This window comes from Hippopotamus amphibius, chromosome 1 (assembly GCF_030028045.1).
Source record: "Hippopotamus amphibius kiboko isolate mHipAmp2 chromosome 1, mHipAmp2.hap2, whole genome shotgun sequence".
NCBI classification, from domain to species: domain Eukaryota; kingdom Metazoa; phylum Chordata; class Mammalia; order Artiodactyla; family Hippopotamidae; genus Hippopotamus; species Hippopotamus amphibius.
Genome location: NC_080186.1, coordinates 143,259,108 through 143,281,865, shown reverse-complemented (window position 1 = coordinate 143,281,865; position 22,758 = coordinate 143,259,108).

Genomic DNA, 22,758 nt, shown 5'->3' with positions numbered 1-22,758 from the left:
ATCCTGCTTCTCCAAAGCAGAACTTAGAAATCTCAAATCAAATTCCAGCCTTTCTTGCAACTTGAATGAAGGCATGTGTCTCAGTTTCTGCCAATTGGACACACTCCTGTAAACTTTGATTCTGAAAAGAGCAACTTGAGGAAAGAGATTTCCAGGAGATCCACTTTCCTGGCAGAATGGTGGCAAGGGGTCTGACTTTTGTGATGACATCATTTGTAAGGTTGAGATCCTGGCACAGAGGCAGGGGTGGTTTCCTCAAGAGCTTGGTGGTGCCTCCACCACAGTAGGGGCAGTGATCCCCCCTCAGTCCAGTTCTATGGAGTGATGTTTTCATTGCTCCTGGAAGCTTATCTTTAAGCCTGGCTCTCCAGTTCTCCTGACAACTCTGAGAGCTCCCAAGATCCTTTTGATAAGCAACTTCTCTGCCCAATTAGCCAGAGTCACCTTCTTTTCCTTGCCACCAGAATGATACCTCTCACTACACAGAGCCCCAGTTGCTTTATGTATCTACATAATAATGAACAGCTCCAGTCCATTTCTGATCAATGTGATCAAAGTAAGCAACAAATTCATTTTGATCCCAGAAGGAACTTTTGGCCACAGTTGTACAAATTGGTTTAAACAGTGCTGATCATAGTACCCATCAATGGCTAAATTTCCAGTTCACATTGCACTTTGTGCTGGGAGTCTAGGTGTGAGAGGCCAAAAAGAAACTAGGCTTGCCTGAATGAGTCCTCTGAAAGAAGTTTAATCAGAAATCATAGCTACCCTTTAACCCAACAGTTCTCAAACATTATATCCTCAAAATATTTTTACACTCCTAAAAATATTGAGGGCCCAAACAACATTTGTCGCTGTAGGTTATATCTATCCACATCTACTCTATTCAGTTAAAACTGAAAAAAATTATTTATTTGTAAGTTTATTTTCCAAAATAATAAAAACATTACATGTTAATATAAATAACACATTTTTAAAAATAACTATTTTCCAAACAACAAAAAAATTAGTAAGAAGAGTGGCATTGTTTGACATTTCTGCAAATTTCTTTAATGTGTGGCTTAACAGAAAATAGCTAGATTCTCATATTTTCTTCTGCATTCATTCTGTTGTGTGTAACATGTCATGTGTCCTTTGGAAAACACCACTGAATACTTATGAGAGAATGAAAATGGAAGAAGACCAAATGTCACTTTAACATTATTATGAAAGTAGTTTTGACACAAACCTCTTGGCAAGATCTCAGTAACCCCCGGGGTCCCCAGATCACAGTTTGAGAACAACTATTCTAATCTTTAAACATTTTCATGCCTTACATCCTAGGTTTCAAATTCGAGGTGCATCTGATTGACATGACAGGTCACTTTTACCTCCTCCCTGTCAGCCTAATAATGTGGCCCCATCCTTCAGAATTATTCTATTCACTGGTCCATAACCCCTCTGCCTTGAGGTGTCATTGAGTATTAAAAGCTCTGTTCAAGAAGTCAGGAACTCTGGTTCTGCCACTAACTGTGTGATCTTGGGTAGATCAGTTGTCCCCTCTAGGCCTTAGTTATCCACTTGCCAAATAGATGTCCCCTCTAGGCCTTAGTTATCCACTTTACTTCATAAGATGGCTTTAAGATTAAATTGAATAGTAGGCATGAAAATGCTTTTAACACATCCATATAATAAGATATACCATTATGTAAAATGATTGTATTGTTTAGGATGTTTTGGGTTGCCAGTAACAAATAATATGACTCAAACAAGCTTAAATTTATTGACTTGATTAACTGAAAAATATAGAGGTGGCATGAGCTTCAAGCATGGTTTGATCCAGAGGATCCTGAGGGAGTCCAGGCCTTGATTCATGTTTCTTGCTATAGTCTCCACTCTGCTCTATATAGCTTCAGTCTCAGCTAGTTCCCCCTCCTGTTAGTAACAATGACCACTGGACTTCTAATCCTACCTTCTTATGCTACACCACCTGAGGTAAGAGATGGAATCAATTCCAGAGGCTTCCATGAAAGAAAGAGGAACTTCTAACCTAGAAGTCCTTAGCAAATGTCTCCTCTTGGATCCAAACTGCATCAGGTGCCCATCCTTGAACCAATAGCCAAGGTCTGGGTAATAAGATAAGCTGATTGGCTCAACCTAATCACAGTTTACTCTGGAGCTGTTGGTAGAATGACTTATCCAAACCACATGGCTTAGAAATTCTGTATTCTGTTAAGAAATGAGAAGGTAGCAATAGCTGTTTGGAAGGTAATCAATGAATGTCTAATACTGAATCACGAATCTGATTCATTGACCAAGGAAAATGATCACAACATACTGACAATAAAAATTAGATTAAAAAGACTATGTCTACTAAGATACCCATCTTACAAAATACGTGTGTGTGTGTGTAAAATTCACTTAGTTGAAATGACTGAAGGATGGCATTATGGGTAACTATGCGCTCTTGTTTATTAGTTTGTTTTTGGCTAGTCTAGCTTTTATATAATACAAAATGTTGTACTTTATGTAAATTTCAGTACAGAAGCAAGTCTATTATAAAGATATGAAGACTCGTCACTGACCATCCCATTTCCTACTCCTAGTCTAGCCTTAGGTTCTATCACCCACTAGCCTTCTGTGGTAGGACCCAAGGCTGACCTTGGCTACCATCCTCCATGTCACCTTATGGAACCCTAGGCACAAGGCTGAGCTAGGCTCAAGAAACTTCTCCCATCTGTGCACATTTTGCTTCAACACCCCTAAGGAATCACTAAACCAGTATCTCTTGCTCAGAATAGAAAGTAGTCTATTTTCATTCATATGCAATTCTAATTTTCACTGGTTCTCTTCCTCTCTCCTCCCCCTCTCCCCAAGCCCTCCATCAGCTCCCATGACCTCATCATGATATTTAGAATAATAGTCTTTTCCCACAGGTCATCAGCTTCTAAAATAAATATATTTCCATCAACGGAAGCTGCAGAGTCACCAAAATTATTATACTTTGGTTCAGAGTCACAAGCTCATTAAAGACTGATTATTGTGCTTTTCCAAAAAGAATGGCAGCGGAAGAAGCAGGATGATTCTTTATTATTTAACTAAGGAAAGAGATGCATAGGCAGATTAATGTAAAAGGCAGCCTTTGGAGGAGGTAGCTGAGATAGCTAGCAGGTAAGAAAATAAGGGAACAACAATCAAAAAAACCACTAAGCTCTTAATAAATATTTCATTAGCCTCTGAATTTTTCTGGAAGACTCCAACAGCAGTGAGGCAGCACGGGCAGAGGGAAGACTCCAGAAGCCAGGAGTTGTAGCTCCCATACTGCACCTTACTCCACACTTACACCTTGTCTGCCTTGTCCAACTCTCTGGGCCTTTGAAGTTGGGTAAGATCAGAGATGGCAAATGACTGACATCCCTCCACCATCCCCTCCTTTCTCTTCCTGGCAGGCATCACTAATCTATCCCAGAATCCTTTCCCAGTGAGCCCGTATATGGCCTGAGAACCAGCATCGTGCTTCAAGCAGCCACTCTCCACTTAGTGAACACAAGGTGCTGTCTTATTATCCCTGGGCTAACGATTTCTAAAATGCCCATAAAATTCTGACACTCTGGTTTCCCTTTGCTGACCCAGGTTTGTTCATTTGTTGAATGCTCATATCTGGCATTTAACAATCAGTCATAACTTTATTAACATCATTTATAAGAACAGCTGATAGTTATTGAGTGCTTACTGTTGAGAGGAGGCTGAAACAATGGCAGCACATCTGCCTTTGAATATCGGAGGAATGTCACGTGCAAGAGACAGTCAGTACAATCTGTGCAGCCCCAAGAGACAGGACTGGGGCCACTGAGTGCAAGTTACAGGAAGACAAATGGTAATGTTTGCAAGGCCATGAGCTGTCCCATACGAGAGCATTTCTCTACTTCTGAAGCTATTTCAGGCTAAGTGGGCTCAGCCACTTCCCAGAGAGGCTGTAGAACATGACTCATGAGGCTAAACACTGATAAGGGCCAGTCAGGTAATGTTCTTGTGTGAGGCAGACCCAGTGTAAGCAATGCAGGGCATGGTGAGGCCGATGGTGACCAGAGAGCACATGTCCAGTCTAAAGGGGACGGCTATCAAAGTGCTCCAAACAGATGTAGCCCTGTGTTTATTTCCTCCCTGCCTCCCAGCCCTCCACCTTCTCCTGTCCTGTCCCAAGTGAGCCTCCCTCTTGTTTCCCTGCTAGGCAGCTAGCAGTGTCTGCCACAGATGCACGTGTGAGAAATGAGAAGGAGATATAAGTGGCATAAGCAAGATGCCATGGGAACACAGAGCAAAGGGAGATGGATGTGGTATGATGGGGTTGATGGAGACCTCCTGGCATTGGCTCTGGATTTCCAAGGGAGGTGGAGTCCAACATGCAGAGGTAGAAAGGAAGGGCCCTTCAGACAGCAAAGTAGCACAAGCAAAGGCACTGGGGTGAGAAAATGTTAGAGCAGAGCATAGGGACTATAAAGAAGGAAGAGATAAAACTGTAAATGTAGGTCCCAGAAAGATCACAAAGGTGCTCAAGTGCTTTGTCAAGGAACTTAGGCTTTGTGAGGTAGGTTAGGAGCTTTTATATTGTTCCTTACTTCTCAGCTTTCCCAGAGCAACCCTCCTGGCCTCTTGACCCCACTCCTTACTGATGTCTCCCCTGCAGGAGGATAGGAAATAGGCACAACTCATCTGATCTGTGAGTTGGATTTGGGAGGAAGAAATGGGTGTGGGTGGCTTAGGTCCCATGGACCTGCCAGCCCACAGAGCACCTGTGTCCTGGCCTGTTCTCCACCATGGCATCAGAGGCCAGGATATCCCCACAGGAGGCATGTGGTGGTCCTTTTCTGTCTGCAGCCAGATAAGTCTATGTAATCCAAGGATGGAAGTGCTAGAAAGCTATTGGTTAGTAGGACTGAAGGTGGCGTTCTCCAAACAGGCTCATTAAAAAGAACGGCAAATTTTTGTTCCTTGCTTGCCTGATTCTTGTATTTGCTCTAATGGTTCAGAACTCACTTGCAGTGGGGTTGAGGAAAGATACGGTTGACCCCCTGAAGCTTCAACAACAAACCCCTCCCCAGATCTACTAAATCTCAGAGGTTGAAGCCCAAGTATCTCCTTTGGAAAAGTTTCCAAAGTGTTTCTGATACACAACCCTGGTTAAGAACTCTTGACATAAGTACTAGAGAGCCATAGAAGGTTTCTGAGCAGGAGACTGTGGCAGAAGCTGAGATCTGCCTATCCAAGTATCCATATTCCTCATTATCCTTACTAACGAAACTTCCAAATTCATTTACAGCAGGAAAGTGTCCTCAAAACAGACCACATTTCCCAGGCTCCCTTGCAGATCGGTATAGCCATGTGACTAAGTGCTGGTCAGTGAAATGAAAGCAGAAATGTATGGAGGTAGCTTCTGGGCAACTTTCTTAAAAGACCACTGGCATGGGCTCTTTATTCCATCATATGTTTCACTTCTTCCTGTAAACTTCTCCTTAGAATATGGATGTGATGGCTGGAGATCTCGCTGTCACCTTGGACCTAGAGTACAATGGCCATACCCATAGCCTAACAGCTAAACACTGAAAGGAATCTGAGCCCCTGATTGCCATAGAGCCACCATACCAGAAGAAGAAATAGTCCTATATTGTTCAAGCCTCTGTTATTTTTAGTTTTCTATCACCTGCTGCTGAACCTAGTCCTAACCAGCACAGAAGGAATAGAAACCAAAATGTATTTTAATCACACCATTCCCTGTGTTGGGCTTACTCAAATTAGTCAACGAACAAATTGAGAACTCATAATGTGCCAGGCACTGGAGACAAAATGAGGGAAAAAGCAGACTAAGTCTGCCCTCTTATTGCTTACAGTCTATTGGAGGACGTTGCTAATGATCAAATAAATAAGTAATGAAGTAATTACAAAATGTAACAGGAACAATAAAGGAAATAAATATGGTCCCAAGAAAAGAAATGGGGGAGTAGCAGTGGTCAGAAGCCCTACAGTAGGCGTGGTAGTCAGGGAAGCTTTTTTGAGGAGGTGATGTTTAAACAGACGACTGAAGAATGAAAAAGAACCAGCCGTGTGAAGTGGTAGTGGAGGGAGGAGATTTGCAATAGAAGTGATGCCATATGCAAAGGACCTGGGGCAGGAAGGAGCCCTGTCTGAAAGAGAAACTTGAAGCATACCAGGATAGCTGGGCCATTAGTAGAACAAAGATGGTGATTCTCACAGCAACTGGCATTGACTCATTGACAGGAACAAATCTATTTGAACATGTATCCTGCTAGTCCTCATTTTAAAATTTGACATCTTATGTGAAATAACTTCCTGAGTGTAATGGATACCTCTGTGAATCCAAATGCCATGTGTTCATGGCCAAAAGGAGGGGGAAAACAAGCTTTCGTTTATTGTGGAGCTGAGGGTGATGGTGGAAGAACAAATGGTTTTTCTGTTGGGAAATAAACTTTCAAGGAGAGTAGAATATGTCCTTTGAGTTCATTCATGAGTCCACAAAGCTCGGCTTTCTTAGCCAAACATGGCACACCCCAGGAACCTCCAGATACCAAACATTAGCATCTTTCAGTAATTTCCACTGGAAGAGGGAAGGGAAATCAAAGTCAAAAAAAAAGCAGGGGGGTGGAGTTTCAGTGCTGCTTAGAAGGAAGAATCATGGAAGAATCAAAATCTGGAAGTGTCTCCAAACTAAGCAGCTAATTTGACCTAGAGCACAGAATTAAGCAAAAGTTCCTTTTAAAAGCAAGTTGAGAGACTTCCCTAGTGGTGGCGCAGTGGGTAAGAATCTATCTACCAATGCTGGGGACACGAGTTCCATCGCTGGTGCAGGAAGATCCCACATGCCGCGGAGCAACTAAGCCCATGTGCTGCCAAGACCAGCTCGGCGACTCGAGGTGAGTGACGGGTGCCGCAAGCTTGAAGAAGACACAGACACAGACTGAAGAGAAAAGTGGGACCGGGGGGCTCAAGACCTCTCGGATCAAGAGCCCTGCTGACTCATCCCAGGTTGCTTTTATTGAGTTCTTTGGCTAACATTCTCAGGTTACACCCATAAACAATCAAAGGCCTCACATGACTGAGGCAATTATCTTTGTTTACTTCCTGGGTCCGAGTTGAGCAGGTGTGGATTTGAGCTGGGCCTGGAGAGCAAAACAGCCCTGGGGGCAGGAGACCTCTCTCAGATATTAGGGGTCTGTGCCCCACCCCTGTTGGCCCCTCTGCGACTGTGCCTGTCTTAGGTTGTTCCTCCCTTGAGGAATCTTACCCGTCTCTGGCTAACCAGTCATCCTCTAGGGCCAAACAGGGTGATATAAGGAAGGCTCTATGCATCATCCCTGTTGGCCCCTCTGCGGCTGTGCCTGTCTTAGGTTGTTCCTCCCTTGAGGAATCTTACCCGTCTTTGGCTAACCAGCCATCCTTCAGGGCCAAACAGGGTGATATTAGTCTCCACGCCCCACACCCTCAGCTCCTCCACTGCTCAAGCAGGACATTCTGAATCCCATCGCTCGGCCCACATACTTTAACATTTTCAAGGTTTCAGAAAGGTTTCCGAATGTCTTCCCACAATGTGCTACAACTGCTGAGCCCACGTGCCACAACTACTGAAGCCCACATGCTCTAAGGCCCACGAGCCATAACTACTGAAGGCTGCGTGCTCTAGGGCCCGTGCTCTGCAACAGAAGCCACTGCACTGAGAAGCCCGCACACTGCAACTAGAGAAAGCCCACGTGCATCAATGAAGACCCAACACAGCCAAAATAAAATAAAATAAAATAAAATAAAATAAAAGCAAGTTGATACTCCAAAGGCATCGGTTCTCAACCCCAGTGAGGCTAGGAGCACTGGGGCTCTTGCTTCATAGGTAGATACTGGGCCCATCTCCAAAGATTTAGATTCAGTAAGTTTGCAGCAAGCCCCATGGCTTCCAAAAGAAAGTCACAGGTACAGAGACTCCTCAGGAAGTTTGCACAGCTCTGAGCTGTGTTCACATTGGTCTGGGATAATGCCTGGCTCCAAACCTGCAGCTCCTCACTTCCCTCCTTCCCCTCCCTGTGATCCCTGCTGTCACTCCCTGCACACACCCTCAACTTCTCACCGCACTCCCACTCTGTCCTAATCTCCTGACAAAACCTCAGCCCTGAATAAATCCAACTTCCTGCCACCCTAAGAAGCTTACTGTGGCTAGAAAAGAAGATACAGACAAGGCTGCCAAGTCTTACTCTGACTTTTGGGACTCCGATCTCAGATCACCACTGATCATCCTACCAAGGCCAACACCTCCGTCTGTGTATTGCTTTTCGCCTCCTCGGGCACTTTGCTAACATCTTTCTTTCCGTGTGCTCCTTTGTGAACGAGCTTTTCTTCTTCTCTGTATCGTTCCCTAGGCCTACAGGCTAGCTATAATATCTCCCATCACCATGGCACCCACATCTGCCTCCAGCGGCAACCCTCTTTCCTCTGTCTTCCCAGAGCAAACCTCCTTTAAAAATTGTCTCTACTTACCACCTTCAATCCCTACCCATGCACTGGCTTTGTCAACCTCTTCAGCCAGGCTTCCAAACATCTGCTGTACAGAAATCTGTATAGCATCTCCCCCTCATGTCCCTCGCCACCTCCATGTCACCAACCCAATGGGTGGCCAATCCTTAGCACCCACTAGCAATTCTTTTTTGAACTACCAGCAGCATTTAGCACAGATGATCAGCCCTCCTTTTTCTTCACTAGATGTCTAGGACCCCATCCTCTCCCAGTTTTTATATCAACTCTCTGGACCTCTTCTCTATTTCTTTTACTCCTACATACTCCTGACCTCTCGATGTTGGACAGCTCCTAGGGCTCTGCCCTGGGTCCTCTTATCTCCAACTTCTATCTTTATTCTCATGATGAAATCATCCAGTCCTGCCTGTGGCTTTAAATACCAACCATATGGTAACTCCCAAACATATATCTTCTGCTCAGCAATTCCCCTGAACTCTGCACTTGGATTATCTAACTTCTCACTCTTAATGTCTTTTAGACATTTCAAACTTAATATGTCCAAAGCAGAATTCTTGATTTCCCTCCCTGGCTCCCACTTTAAAAAAAAAAAAATCTTCTCCTCCCCTAGTGCTTTATAACTTAAATGACACCCCGTTCACCCAGGTTCTCAGGCTAAATGCGTATCATCCTTGACACATCTTTTCCCCTTGCACTCCACATCCAATCTATCATCAAGTCCTGTTAGCTCTAACATCACAATATATCCCCAGTCTGATCACTTTTCACCACCTCCACCCAGCACCAGAGTCCATGTTCGCATTCCTTCCAGGACCAGTCCAGAAGCCTGTCAGCTCATCTCTCTGCTTCCACTCCTGCCCCGGCCCCCATGATTTGTTCACACAACAGCCAGAGGGGTCTTCACCATCATTAAATCAGATCGTGTCATTTTCTGGACCAAAACTTTTCAGCTCTTTCTTAACACATTTGAAATAAAATCTAAACTCAGCAGGAACAACACAAGATCCAGCCTGTCATGTCAGCCTCACCTGGAAGAGATGTGTCCAGAAATATTTGAGAGAAACTGGCTCTAGCTCTGTGCCCAGGAGTGTTCTGCCATGTGCAATGTATTTCTTGTTCATGAGGCTCATGATGGCATTTAGCTCCTCCACTGATGCATCTGAGAGATGGATGGGTGAATAACTGTAATTCACCACATGAAGGATCTGAGGCAATAACCTCATAGGACATACTATAAGTATCAAGGGCTCTTGTTTGTGAGTTATAGAAAGCCCTATTCAAACTGCCTTCCTACAAAATGGGATGTGTTGGCTCACATAACTGATAGGTCCTGCAGGATTGCTACTTCATTCATGGTTTGACAGTCATCGGGACCTGGTTTCTCTCCATCTCTTAACTCTGCTCCCATTCATGATTTCTCCATTCTCAAGCTCTCCATGGCGTCAGGTGGGCTACCCTCTCCTGAATTATATCCTTTCTGCTTCAAACCCAGTTGAAAAGATGGGCATGCTTCTTGCTCACTAACCCTCTTTGGCCACAGGTGGGTCACATGCCAATCCCTAACCAGTCACTACAGCCAGAGGATGAGATGCTGGACCTGAATCGCACAGGCCCACACCTGAAGCCTGGTCAGTATTACTTCACTCAAAACATGGATTGCAAGTGGAGTTCTTATCAGGAATTCTTAGAGGAAAATCAGGTATGATAACCAAAAGTAAGGGAAATAGACGCTCGCTGGCAGAACAAAAGCTTCCTATGAACATCTCAGACACATGGTCATTCAGCTTCTACTAGGTTCTTTAATGGACAGGAAGCCCACTACCTTGTGAGGGTGGTCTACTGCACTTTTTGTGCGAAACTGTTAGAAAAGCTGTCCTTTCATCAGGTCATCTATAACTATCTCTGACTGTGGTCTCGCAGTGATACAGAAGGAGCACGTCCAGGCACATTACAGCCCTTCAAATAATCAAAGATAGTTTTCATAATCCTCTCAACCTTTCATTCTATAGGCAAAACATCCCAGTTCTCTCCATGGTTCTCCTAATGATATTTCACCTTCCTCCTTGTGAACCATGACCTGTCAATATTCCTCTCAAATTAGAGCAGAACCATCGCATCCATCCATCCTGCCCCTATTAGATTGGAGTCATAGCTCACATAGAAGGCAGACACTAAAATCAGCACACAAGGCAAAAACTGAGTGCTGCCTAAATTACCCTTGAAAAAAGATGCCACTTTGGAGAACAGCATTGTCACCTCTCAAGAAATCCAGCACCTACAGTTTTCCATCAGTGTTAGAACAGATCATTGCCCTTTGCTCGATCACATGATCACCTGCTCCATTTAGGAGCACATGGTATTATAATACATACCTATAGAGAATAGAATCAGACTCGACACAAGAAAGTACTCATGCTTAAAGAGACACAAAGGAAAGGAAATTAGCACATCCCAGCTCCTACTCAACCTGAGGCATACACACTCACTGAGCAGCAAGGCAAGCAAAGCCTCTGCACAATTGTAAGTTTCTCTGTCTCTGTCCCTCTCTCTCTCTTTCTCCTTTTCTAATCCTGCTGCCCCATCCAAGTCCATAGACTTGAAACTAGACTTCACTATACTTCTATTAATGAAATCTACATTTAGCTTCACCATATTTTTAGCCATCATTATATATTAGCTCATATTAAACTTATTCTCAACCAAACTTCCAGAGTTTATAATCTTTCCACAGAAGGACAATTATCAACTCACATCTCCCTGATATTCTTTTTATGTAATTGGTTATTGGGATCTACATACTATACCTTAATACTTACTTTTGTTCAACTTCATTCTGCTCGTTTTACCCATGGTTCTTACCTATGATGATCCACTTAGGGATCCCAATGCCATCACACCATGCATTCATTACCCTTCCCAGGCTGGTGTCAGGGACAGATACGATGAACCATGGTTCAACCCAAATGCTGCTAAAAGTATGGACCCAGTGAGGGGATCCTGAGTGCAGAGCCCTGAGGCAGACCTCAACCTCTTCATTCTTACTTGCCAGGTACAGTTACTCCCTCAGCAAAAAAATAAATAAACCATCCTAGTCACACTTCACATCTCACCCAAAAGAGATGCTATCAAATTTCTGCTGAAACCCAGCCTCACCCTGTATGTCATTCCCCAGAGCCACCAGTCTCACAACCCCTCTAAAATCAAACAAGATATATGTGGCATGATTTTTAGAAAACCAGGCTGAAGGACAGCATGCACTCCTTAATACAATTACTCACCACTGTCTGTAGAAAAAAAAAAATTCTAGAATTTTGCTGCCAAGTGCCAGCAAGTGGAGGCTTATTGTGTCTCTTTTTCATTAAGTTCCATCAAAAACCAGTTTTTCAAAGTTTTCTTTTCTAGGAAGAAATTAGGGATACTGAAGCTCAGACTTATTCTAGGAGAGACTAGGAATACTAAAGCTAGAGCTGAAGGAGCTTTAATATCATCTAGTCTGTGGCAGGCTATATCAAGGTTCCCAATGATCCCCAGTAAAAGGATTACACATCTTCACTATTGTCATGTGACTTTTTTATTGAAGTATAGTTGATTTACAATTTTGCATTAATTTCAGGTATACAGCATAGTGATTCAGTATTTTTTGCAGATTATATTCCATTATAGGTTATTATAAGATAATGGGTATAAATTCCTGTGCTGTACAGTATATCCTTGTTGCTTATCTATTTTATATATAGTAGTTTGTTAATTTCATACCCCTAATTTGTCCCTACCTCCTCCTTCTCCGCTTTGGTAACCACAAGTTGTTTTCTATATCAGTGAGTTTGTTTTGGTCTTATATATACATTCATTTGTAGTATTTTTTAGATCCCACATGTAAGTGATATCATATAGTGTTTGTCTTTCTCTGACTTATTTCACTAAGCATAATATTCGCTAGGTCCATCCACGTTGCTTCAAATGGCAGTATTTCATTCTTTTTAGTTGCTGAATAATATTTCATTGTATGAGCGGTGTATTTCCCTGCCCCGTTAATCTTAGGTATGGCCACATGGCTTGCTTTGGACAATAGAATGTGAGCAGATATGAAGCAGACCACATTCAAGCAGAAGTTTTAGGAGCTGTTGCATAATTCCGCACACCCCACAGGGCTGCCCCTTCAGCCAGGGCCCAGAAGGAAAGTTCCCAGTCACTGGCTCAAAGAAACAACTGATCCATGGCCAGAGTTGAAACACGGGCAAGAAATAGACCCTTGTTGTTATAAGCCACTGAGATTTGAGGATTATTTGTTGTCATTAATACATAATCCATCCTCAACTTCCATACATGAGGAAATCGAGATCCTAACACTTTGGTGACCAGCTAGTTAGCGTAGCTATTTAATACTTAGCAGTAGCGCTGAGTAGAGCTATTCAGGTCTCCTAATATTTAGGTTATTAATTTACCCTTCAATAGTTGCACATTGAGGTTTTATCAAGGAAGAAAGAATAAAACTCATAAAGTTCATGAGGAAACTTTTCTGAGGGAGGTTATTATAGTCAATCGACTGATATAAGTAGGAAACTCATGATAAGAACCAAGAGGTGTTATACGGTGTCTTAGTCAGTTCAGGCTGCTATAACAAGTTACCATAGACAGGATGACTTAAACAGCAGACATTCATTGCTCACAATTCTGGAGGTCGGAAGTCTGAGATGAAGGTGCCAACAGATCCCGTGTCTGGTGAGGGCCCACTTCCTGGTTTGTAGATGGTCATCTTCTCATTGTGTCCTCAGGCGGTGGAGAGCAGAGAACAAGCTCTCATGTCTCTTCTTTTAAGAGCACTGATCTCATTCATGATGGTGCCACTCTTATGACCTCATCACCTCCCAAAGACCCCCACCTCCGAATACCGTCACACTGGGGGTTAGGATTTCAATATATGAATTTGGAGGGGATTCAAGTATTCAGTCTACAATATATGGAAATGTAGACACCCGGGTGTATCCCTAGTCATATCTTATAGGCAAAGCTTAGATTGGAAATTTTCAGTTCAATAATCATCACGTACTCCGCATGGACCTATCAGTGTGGTAGGTACTGGGTGCTCAGGCGAAAGTAAGACGCAGGCCCCTTTCCCCCAAAATCAAACTTATAACCTAGTCTATTGTTGCTATAGTGTGATTTGAAGAAGGCCTCTCTTGCAAAGTGCTCTCTTTTTATAATTGAAGAATAGTTGATTTATTAATACGATGTTTCAGGTGTAGAGCAAAGTGATTCAGATATAGATGTAGATGTAGATAGAGACATAGATATAGATATAGATATAGGTATATTCTTTTTCAGATTCTTTTCCATTATAAGTTATTATAAGGTATTGAATATTTCCCCATGCTGTGCAGTAGGTCCTTGCTGTTTCTTTTACATACGCAAAGTGCTTTTTTCTAAAAAAGGTGGATACGTGATGTATGATTTTGCTCCTCCTCAAGGATGTGTGATGAAGTCATCTTAACAAGATCTAAGACCTGTGGTAGAAAAACCTACTCGGCCATGTTTAAGCCAGTGAGTCCCCAACTTACGTGACCATGGAATCCCCATTTTGAATAACACCTACCCGCATCCTGCAAACTTGTGTTCCAGGGTATAGCCTTATGAAAACAGTGCTCCCACCCTGCTGAAGTGCTGCTTACACCTCACCCCAATCATAAAGGGGAGTGCCACCAAGATTCTCCTTTCCAAGGCTGGCTAGCCTTGAGTCCTCCCTTCCTCTGGTCCCGTTCTTTCATTTCCACTGGTATAATTACTTCATCTGCGCTCATGGAATCCTGGAGGGGAATAACTTAATGTAGGTCCAGCACCAGTCCTGGATAAGTGAATTTCATGCTCACCAGGAAGGAGCTTCCTGGAGCAGGCCAGGACTTGGGGCTATTTTGGTCCAGGCAGGCGGTAAATCACAGCACAGAGGCAGCTGCCCACTCCTCCTACTGTCAGGCTGCCCTGTAAGATGTTCTCACTCTCTGCAGTCCTGCTGCTGCTCTTCTAGAATATCACCCTAACTCTGCACTGTTGGAAGAGAGCTGGGATATATAAGTTGCCTGCAGAATGTGTGCTGCTTTCCCCTCTTTGCACCTTCTTTCTGCCTGGAGTTATAAGAATCCAGAAGCAGAAGGAATTCATGTCTACAGCTCATCTGGCCTGGTACCCTCATTTTACAGATGAGAAAACTGAGGTACAGAGAAGCTCAATGACATGCCTAAAGGTGGAAATTAGGAGCAGTAGCTGAAGCTTGTGGATCTCAAGTCCAGGGTATTTTTCATTCAACAATAAAGTATTAGTAACAGCAAAGGGCTGGAAACAAGCTAGGCCAGCACAGACTTCTCTATGCTGTGAATACACACACACATGTATGCAGAATAGATATATACATATACAAAGATATGCATATTCTTCTTAAAAAGACAAATAGAATCATATGTATGTTTCTGCAGCTTGTTTTCACTTTGCTTTTCACTTACTAATGTTCTGAACATCTTCCTCATGATTACAGCTAGATCTATCTCCTTATAAAATCCTGGGCTTCCTGCTTTGGCTCTTGCCTTCTTATCATCCTTGCTGAACACAGCAGTCAGAATAATCTTTTTAAAATGTAAATCGGATCTTAAAAACCTTCTGTGGCCTACCATTACTCTTAAGACAAAGGCCAAACTGCCCAAGCTGATCTCTAAGGCCTTAGGTGACCTTGCTCCTCACTCCCTCCCTGGCCTCACCTCTGGCAGCCACACAGGCTTCTCTCATTCCTTAAAGGCACCAGGCTCCTTCTTCCACCTCAGGGCCTTCCAGAACGCTCTACCCTCTCATTGAAATGCCCTCCATACATGCACACATGTGCATACATGCCATGCACAAATGCATGCATGCTCACATTTACACATGCATTCACACACACATACCACATCTAGTCTTGAAAGCTCAGCTCCAATATCACTGTTTCTCCTAACCACCCCCCCACTTCCAACCCCACCCCAGACTATATCAGATCTATTACTACTTACCCTTACAGCAGCATCTGTTTTTCTTTATGTCTTTAATCCACGTGTATACATAAATATTTGTAGAAGTATTTGATGAATTCCTCAGGGTGAGCTGACAGCAAAGTCTAAGAGAAGATGTAGGAACCTGTGAGAGTGTTCAAGATCCATAGCGTCTTACCTATGGCAAGAGGGTCTCACTGGCCGCTCTTCCATTATTGTTAGTCACTCTTGCTGAGTGCCAAGCACTATCTAAACACTTGGCAAATATTTACTCATTTCATCCCCGAAACATCCCTATGTGATAGGTACTATTTTTGCCCCTGTTTTATAGATAAGAAAACTAAGGCCCAGAGAGGTCAAATTGTTTGCCCAAGATCACACAGTACACAGTCCTTACACCTCCAATTCCAGAGCTGAGCCCAGAGCAGAGATTAATAAAGCACAACACATTCTGTGATCAGCCGCCCGTTCAAACCACAGAGTAGAAAAGCAACTGTTGATATATCATCCACTGCTGAAGGCTGGTTAAAGCTGAGTCACTCAATGGCAGTGACTTAAACAAACAGTCCCACATCTGCCCTGGTTCCTGTCCTGCTTGACGTTCATCTCCCTTCCAGTCTGTGAGCCCCCTAGGATCTGTCCAATAAACCCTTTCCTTGTGTATATCACAGCTTAAAAGCTTTGCCTCTGAGGCCAGGCTACCTGGCTTCAAACCCTGGCTTCACCACGTATTAGTTACTTCACTGCCCCAAGGCTCAGTTTTCTCACCTGCAGCATAGGGATTATAATAGTACCGACCCCATAGAGTGATTGAGATGATCAAATGTAATAATTCACGCTGAGCGCTTAGCCCAATACCTGATACACAGCATGGGCTCCATAACTGCTCTTGATGTGATTAATCAGGTAGAAGTAAAAACAGGCCTGCAAGCCCTGTGCTGTGACAGCAGCCCACCACCCCACAGCCATCTGACCCCTCCTTCGACCCTGTGAGGAGGGCCCACGGCCTGCCGGCTTGGGCGGGGCGAATGACTCGTACTTCTGGCAGGAAGTTCCAGGCCACTGCACCTGCCAGCCATGTCCGCCACTGCTTCTCTTAGAAAATGGGGAATGTGTCACATTTATGGGGGCCCTTTATCGTACAACAGGGAGCGCTTTGGACAAATGTTTGCATCAACTTATGCCTCTGGCCCTGAGCCTGCAATGAGTCAGCCTTGCAGTCCCGACTCAGCGCCATGCTCCTTCAGAGATGGTCCTGCCCCCCACACCCCTCCCTCCACCCCAACCTGCTGTCACCAGCCACCACCCTGAATCCCCTAGGAATCCAGGATGGAAGAGAGAGATGTTGAGTGATGTGAATGACAATTGCCGAAGAGCCACACTGGCCCTACAGGACTTGTTAGCTGCTATTAAAAGATACTCCAAGTCATTATTATGACATTATGGGAACTTCGCTGATTGCAGCTAATCTCAGACTCCCTTTGTGTTCCTAACGGAGGGGAGCGGCCTCGTGAAAAATCCCATTTTGTGCCTTTCTTCTAAAATTTAGTTTAAGAAAAATAACTAGGGGCAAATGTGCTATTCAGCCATTGAAAATGAGTAAGATAAGGGTTTAGGTACAGAGCAAGTGAATCACAGAAGAGTCAGGTAGACATTAGAGATGGCAGACACACAGGATGAGTTAAAGAGTAGAGGATATTGAATCACTTGGTAAGCAAATTGTCCTTCCTCTTTTGATTCTCTTTGATGCCTTCCAGTTGCATCAGCGAGAAACTCTTCTTTAGAGCTAGCGTGTTTTTAACATCTTGTGACACTAGCTAATCTTCCTTTTTTTTTTTATTTTTTTTATTTTTTTTATTTTTATTTTTTATTTCTCTGGGGGTACACCAGGTCCAATCATCTGCTCCTTAATCTTCCTTTTTAACAAAGAGACAGCTGGCCTACACGGAGAGGCAACACAGGATAGCCTGCTTTGTGTTAAAATCCCAGCTAAGACACACACTGACCTTGAAACCTTGGGCAAGTTAGTCAGCCTCCCTGTGGCTCAGTTTCTTCATCTGTAAAATGGGGGCAATAATCGTCCCTCTTTCACAGAGTTACCGTGAGGATCAAATGAGCAGTTTCACGAGAAGCAGGCTTGGCACAGGGCACTCAGCTAATGTGAGCTACTATTATTTGGCAGCCAACAGTACCTGACTGGAATATAATAGCTTTGTTCTCACTGTACTTATTTTTAAGGTTCTCTTCTACTTGGGGGACATGATATGGTTTTCCATTTTTAGTAGCAATATGAAATGATTTATAAAAGAGATATGTGTATAAATACAGCTGATTCACTTTGGTGTATCTCATAAGCTGGTACAAGAGTGTAAAGCAATTATATTCCAATAAAGAGCTTTAAAAAAAAAAAAGAGGTGTACTTAAATGTCAGTTAAAAATAATATACTAACAATAAAATAGGTAATATTAAACTGTGGCAAAAATCACTGAAAGTGGTATTTGAACAACTGAATTTTGGGAAGGATGATTCAGTCTAATCCATTCATTTTCCAAGTGAAGACCTAAAGCCCAGAGAGGGACAGTGACTTTCCTGAGGTCACACAAGTTTCAAGCAGAATGCCTCTAGAATCCAGAACCCTAACTCTCAGCCAAGTGCTTTACCCAACACACTCAAGTCACTTAAGTTGATAGTGCCTTAAGGAAGGACAAATTAAGTCACCTTTGAAGTGCGTAGCCACTCCCTTTGAAGACCTAGAATTAGAGCTATTATTCTGGAAGTCCTCAGCTATAATGAGACACTTTGCTCATACACACAAAAAAGGAAATAATATCATTTTCAGAATTTTCAGAGAATTCAAGCAGGGCACAAAAACAACTCAGAACCCAGGATACTATTTTCTTTGGAGCATGTGCAAGATGTGCCTTTGGTTTCCTATTTTTTTCTCATAAAAGCATATTCAGACTAAAGTAGAAATACTGTAATGATTTTTTTTTTTATAAAAGCAAAAAGGGCAGGCAAGAGGGTGTTTGTCTCATTGGAGAACAAAGGATGAACTCACATGGTCCAATGCAACCACAGCATAACAAGATTACATCACAGGCAGGGAAATCAGTCCAATGGCAATTGGAGAGCAAAAAACAAATTGGTCCCTAGCCATGGTCTGAGTGCTTACTGGCTCCAAAACTGAACATTGAACTCCCAGCCCTCTCTATCCTTTCTCTTTAATAGGCAGGACCAGGGTGGAGATGGGGGTCTTTTAATTTCCATCCTTCTTTGTCATTGATTACTTTGCAAATGCTCTGGAGACCACGAAATGGGCTTCATTCTATTAGTAGAAATAACCATCTCCACCCACACCCACTGCAGTAAGCAGCGTACTGAACTTCACCCCTAAAGAGGTCCTTCCTTCCCTTTAGGAAGATGGAGCTCACGTCTTGTGAATGGAATTTGGAGCAAAGAGGAAGAGTTTGAGGTGAAACCAGAAAAAGAGACCTACCTAGGGGTACATTATACGATGAACATGCGTGTTCCCCAGCTGTATGTGCCACTTATTACTCTATGAGGATCACAAATTCAAAAGTCTTCAGGGTCCAGGCAGGTGATAGAAATGAGAAAACCAGGCCCTCTGGGGAGAGCGGGGACCTGGAAGATGTGTGCCTGTCTAAAGGGCCGCAGCAACTCAGCTCCACTCACCTGTTGCCTTATGATGTGGGCCCAGTATTGCCACATCTTTCCATCATTAAAGAGAAGCCAGAAACTAGATTTTTATGTAAGTTTTTTTATTTTTAAATGTCAGTGATTAATTTACTTTTTTCCAAAACTCAGTGTAGGCTCCACACAAGCATCTAAGCACCAGATCCAACCTGCAGGCAACTCTGCCCTGTGGCCTCTCCCTGTGCAGTCTCATTCCTTTCTGAGCTTCAAGCACAAAGCGTGAGCAGTGACTCCCCAGGCTACACTCCAACCTTACCCTCACCAGTACTCTAGATCTGCTTTTCTCAGCTCAGGTTCTCCTTCTGGTTTTTTTTTTTTTCTGTTGATTTGTTTTGGACCAACATTAAAGGCATGGATGAAAGAGAAGGAGGCAACGGAAGAAAGAGAAGAGCCTAGTTAATGGCATCCAACATGGCAGAGCTCAGAATGGCCTCTCATTCTTCTTGGTAGCCCCAACCCTGAACACAGTGCCTGGTGCACAGTAGGTGCTTAATAAATGTTTGTGAATGGATGATAGAATGAAGGGATAAACTGGAAAACAAATGGAGTCACTGTGTTGTCCGTAAGGAATAATAACCAGGATCTGAAGCAGAAATTATCAGCCACTGTAATGGAATCACGGATGGAGAGACTGGAGCCTATGAAGTCAGAGGTCAAACTAGGGGAGAGAAGAAAGAATTTTAAATTCCACAGCCTGGATCAAAATTGGGATATATCATTTAGAGACAGAAAGCTTGGATTTGAGCCATCGTTCTGCAAATTATTAGCCACGTGATTTGGGGCAAGTCATGGAACCCCACTGGGTCTTGGTTTCTACATCTGGAAACTGGGGCCAGAGTTATCTAGCTCCTAGAGCTGACTTGGGGATCAGATGAAACAAAGGAATTTAAAATGCTTTATAAACTGAAAAACACCCCAGAAGCAGGTGAGGGGGACAGGAGAGTCAAGTCACGTAGAGGATGATGAGTCAGAAGGACAGTGTAGAGCCAACATGTTTCTTGGGCTGTCTGCATCATTTAACGTGTCAAGATGGCTGTTGGCTTAGCCCTTGGCTTGAGTCATCCTGATTAACAGGTGCCTGGCCCGCCAGGAGTTTGACTTTAAGCTGATTGGATGACTAAGTGAGGAGGAGCTCCTGAACTTGGCCAGTGACTGGAGAAAGCTAAGATAGCAGCCAAGAAAGAAAGCAGCCTTCCCTGTCCAGCTCAGGGACAACTGGGTTGTCTATGAAACTCATTCTACAGTCTGTCTCCAAGGGTACACGTACAACAATTCTACTGGGGTCTCACTGTTGATAAACAGGGCACTCCAGTGAACAAGCTCATTCAGGGTGTGAATTATTTATGTCCATAACGTGCAAGTTTACACTGATCCATTAACAAATATTACATCTGGCAACTACTTCTAAACAATTACAGTAACTGTGGTTTTAAGCAGTGAGCAAGATAATAAAATAGAGCCGCCGTCCTCAAGTCTGCAGAGTATCCCCTTGACCTCAGCAGCTGGAAGCTGCATAAATGGTTAAGAACATGGGCTCTGGAGACAGACAGACCTGGTTCAAATAGTAGCTCTGTCACCTGTGGCCACTTATTTAACTTCTCTGAGTCTCAGTTTCCCCAAATGTAAAATGGGAAGAATAATAGTAGCTACTTTCGAGTAAAGTTCTTAGGATTAAATGAGCTGACCTTTGCAAGACACTGAGCACAGTGTTTCCCTCAGAAAAAGCAGTCTAAAAGATAGCATGTCTTCCTCTACAGCCACTTTGGAATTCCATCTTAGATCTAGTCCCTTTCTCATTGGAATCTGGAAGATTTCTAGACTGTTAAGGGTAGATGCATCATTTAATTAAGACTATTGCGAACAGAGGATTTTTTCCCTTGATGCCAGAGAGTATCTTGAAGGTCCATAAGAAGCTTTTTGGGGAGGCCAGGAGGACCCCAAATTAGAAAAGCTCTAGACCACCCATGAGCTCTTCACCCAGAAGGGCTCCACTTTGATCTGTTTCTTTTATACTAGAGCTCAGTGTAGGATTTTTTTCTTGATGAGAATTGTTCACTAGTGAAAGTAATTCAACCTCTTTGTCATACAGAGAGCATCTGAGACCCAGAGTGAAGTGACTTGCCCAAGGATACTTTGTGAATATAAAACAGACACAGGACTGGCCTTTATGTCTCCAAACCTTTTTTAAGCATACATAATAATTGGCCTAAATTATTAATTATTAGATAATTATTATTCCCAATCCAACTATACTGTCCTTAATCAGATCAAAGTTACACACAGTCCAATATGCTCCTTCTACTTTGAGACATGGGCTAAGAAGATATTACATCACATCCAGGGATATGGGGAAATCTCACTTAGATATGTAACATGTATTATATACTTTGTGCCTGGGGTCTGCAAAACAACCCAAGAACCTTCACCTTCTGTTGCTTTACTTTGGCTTTTATTTTCAAAATAATGGAGGAGCAAACCAAGACAAATTAAAGGAGATAGGGAGGAAATGAAGAAGAAGGGAGAAAATAGAATGCATGAAATCCCAAATTAGAAGAATTCTTGATATGTACAGTGTCTAACCCCCAGAAACACCATTAAAGTATCACTGTCATGTCTTCATGTACATCCTCAGAGCCAGCAGCTATTGACTCTTCTTTTGAGCCAGGCCATGTTCCAAGTACTCTGTACACATTTTCTCATTTGAATCTTTCAAGACCCTATGAGATAAGTATTATTATTCCCATTTTACAGATAAGGAAAGAAGTAGAGTGAGAATTCAGTACATAGCACAAGATCACAAGACGGGGCAGAGCCACAATTTAATTTACATCAGTGTGACTCCAAAACTCTTACTCTCAACCGTGGTATACAGTGGACTCACTCTACTCCCACCTGTGACTTACACAATTTCAGCTAATGTTCTAACGATCAAAACAAACAAAGAGAGATAATACAGTAGTATAGGTGGTCCCACCTGTCCTACTCACTGACCATGGACTGCAGGGAGAGTGTCAGATAGAAGATGTGCTCTGATGGTTGGTCCACAGCCACATGCCTTTTATAGCATCATTGCTACAGCATATAGAGAGTAATTCTAGACATGATTTTTCAATTGACCTAAGTGTAAGCCAGCTGTCATTTGAGAATCAGCAGCAGTCAGGTCCAATCCTGGGAGAAAAATGACTCCATCAGTGTTTTGACTCCATCAGTCTGCAACCAAGGCAAGTTCTTCTAAGAGATGGTCAAGGAAAATTTTGACCACACACAATTTTTCTCCTTACTTGCTCACTTTAAAACCCAGTTCCCTTAGAAGTTATGTCTCCTTCTCTGGACCAGCAGAGAGCCTGATGGGACCAGGAGAGTGAGCTTCTTGTCCTCACCACGCCACCAGTCTGAAGGGCGACACCTCCTCACTGTCTGCCAAATGAGGGGTTGGACTAAGCTGATCGCTGAGGGGCCAAATGATGAAGAAGCGTGGACCTGGTATTTGGTTCTAGTCTCTGAAGGCTGAGGGACCTGGGT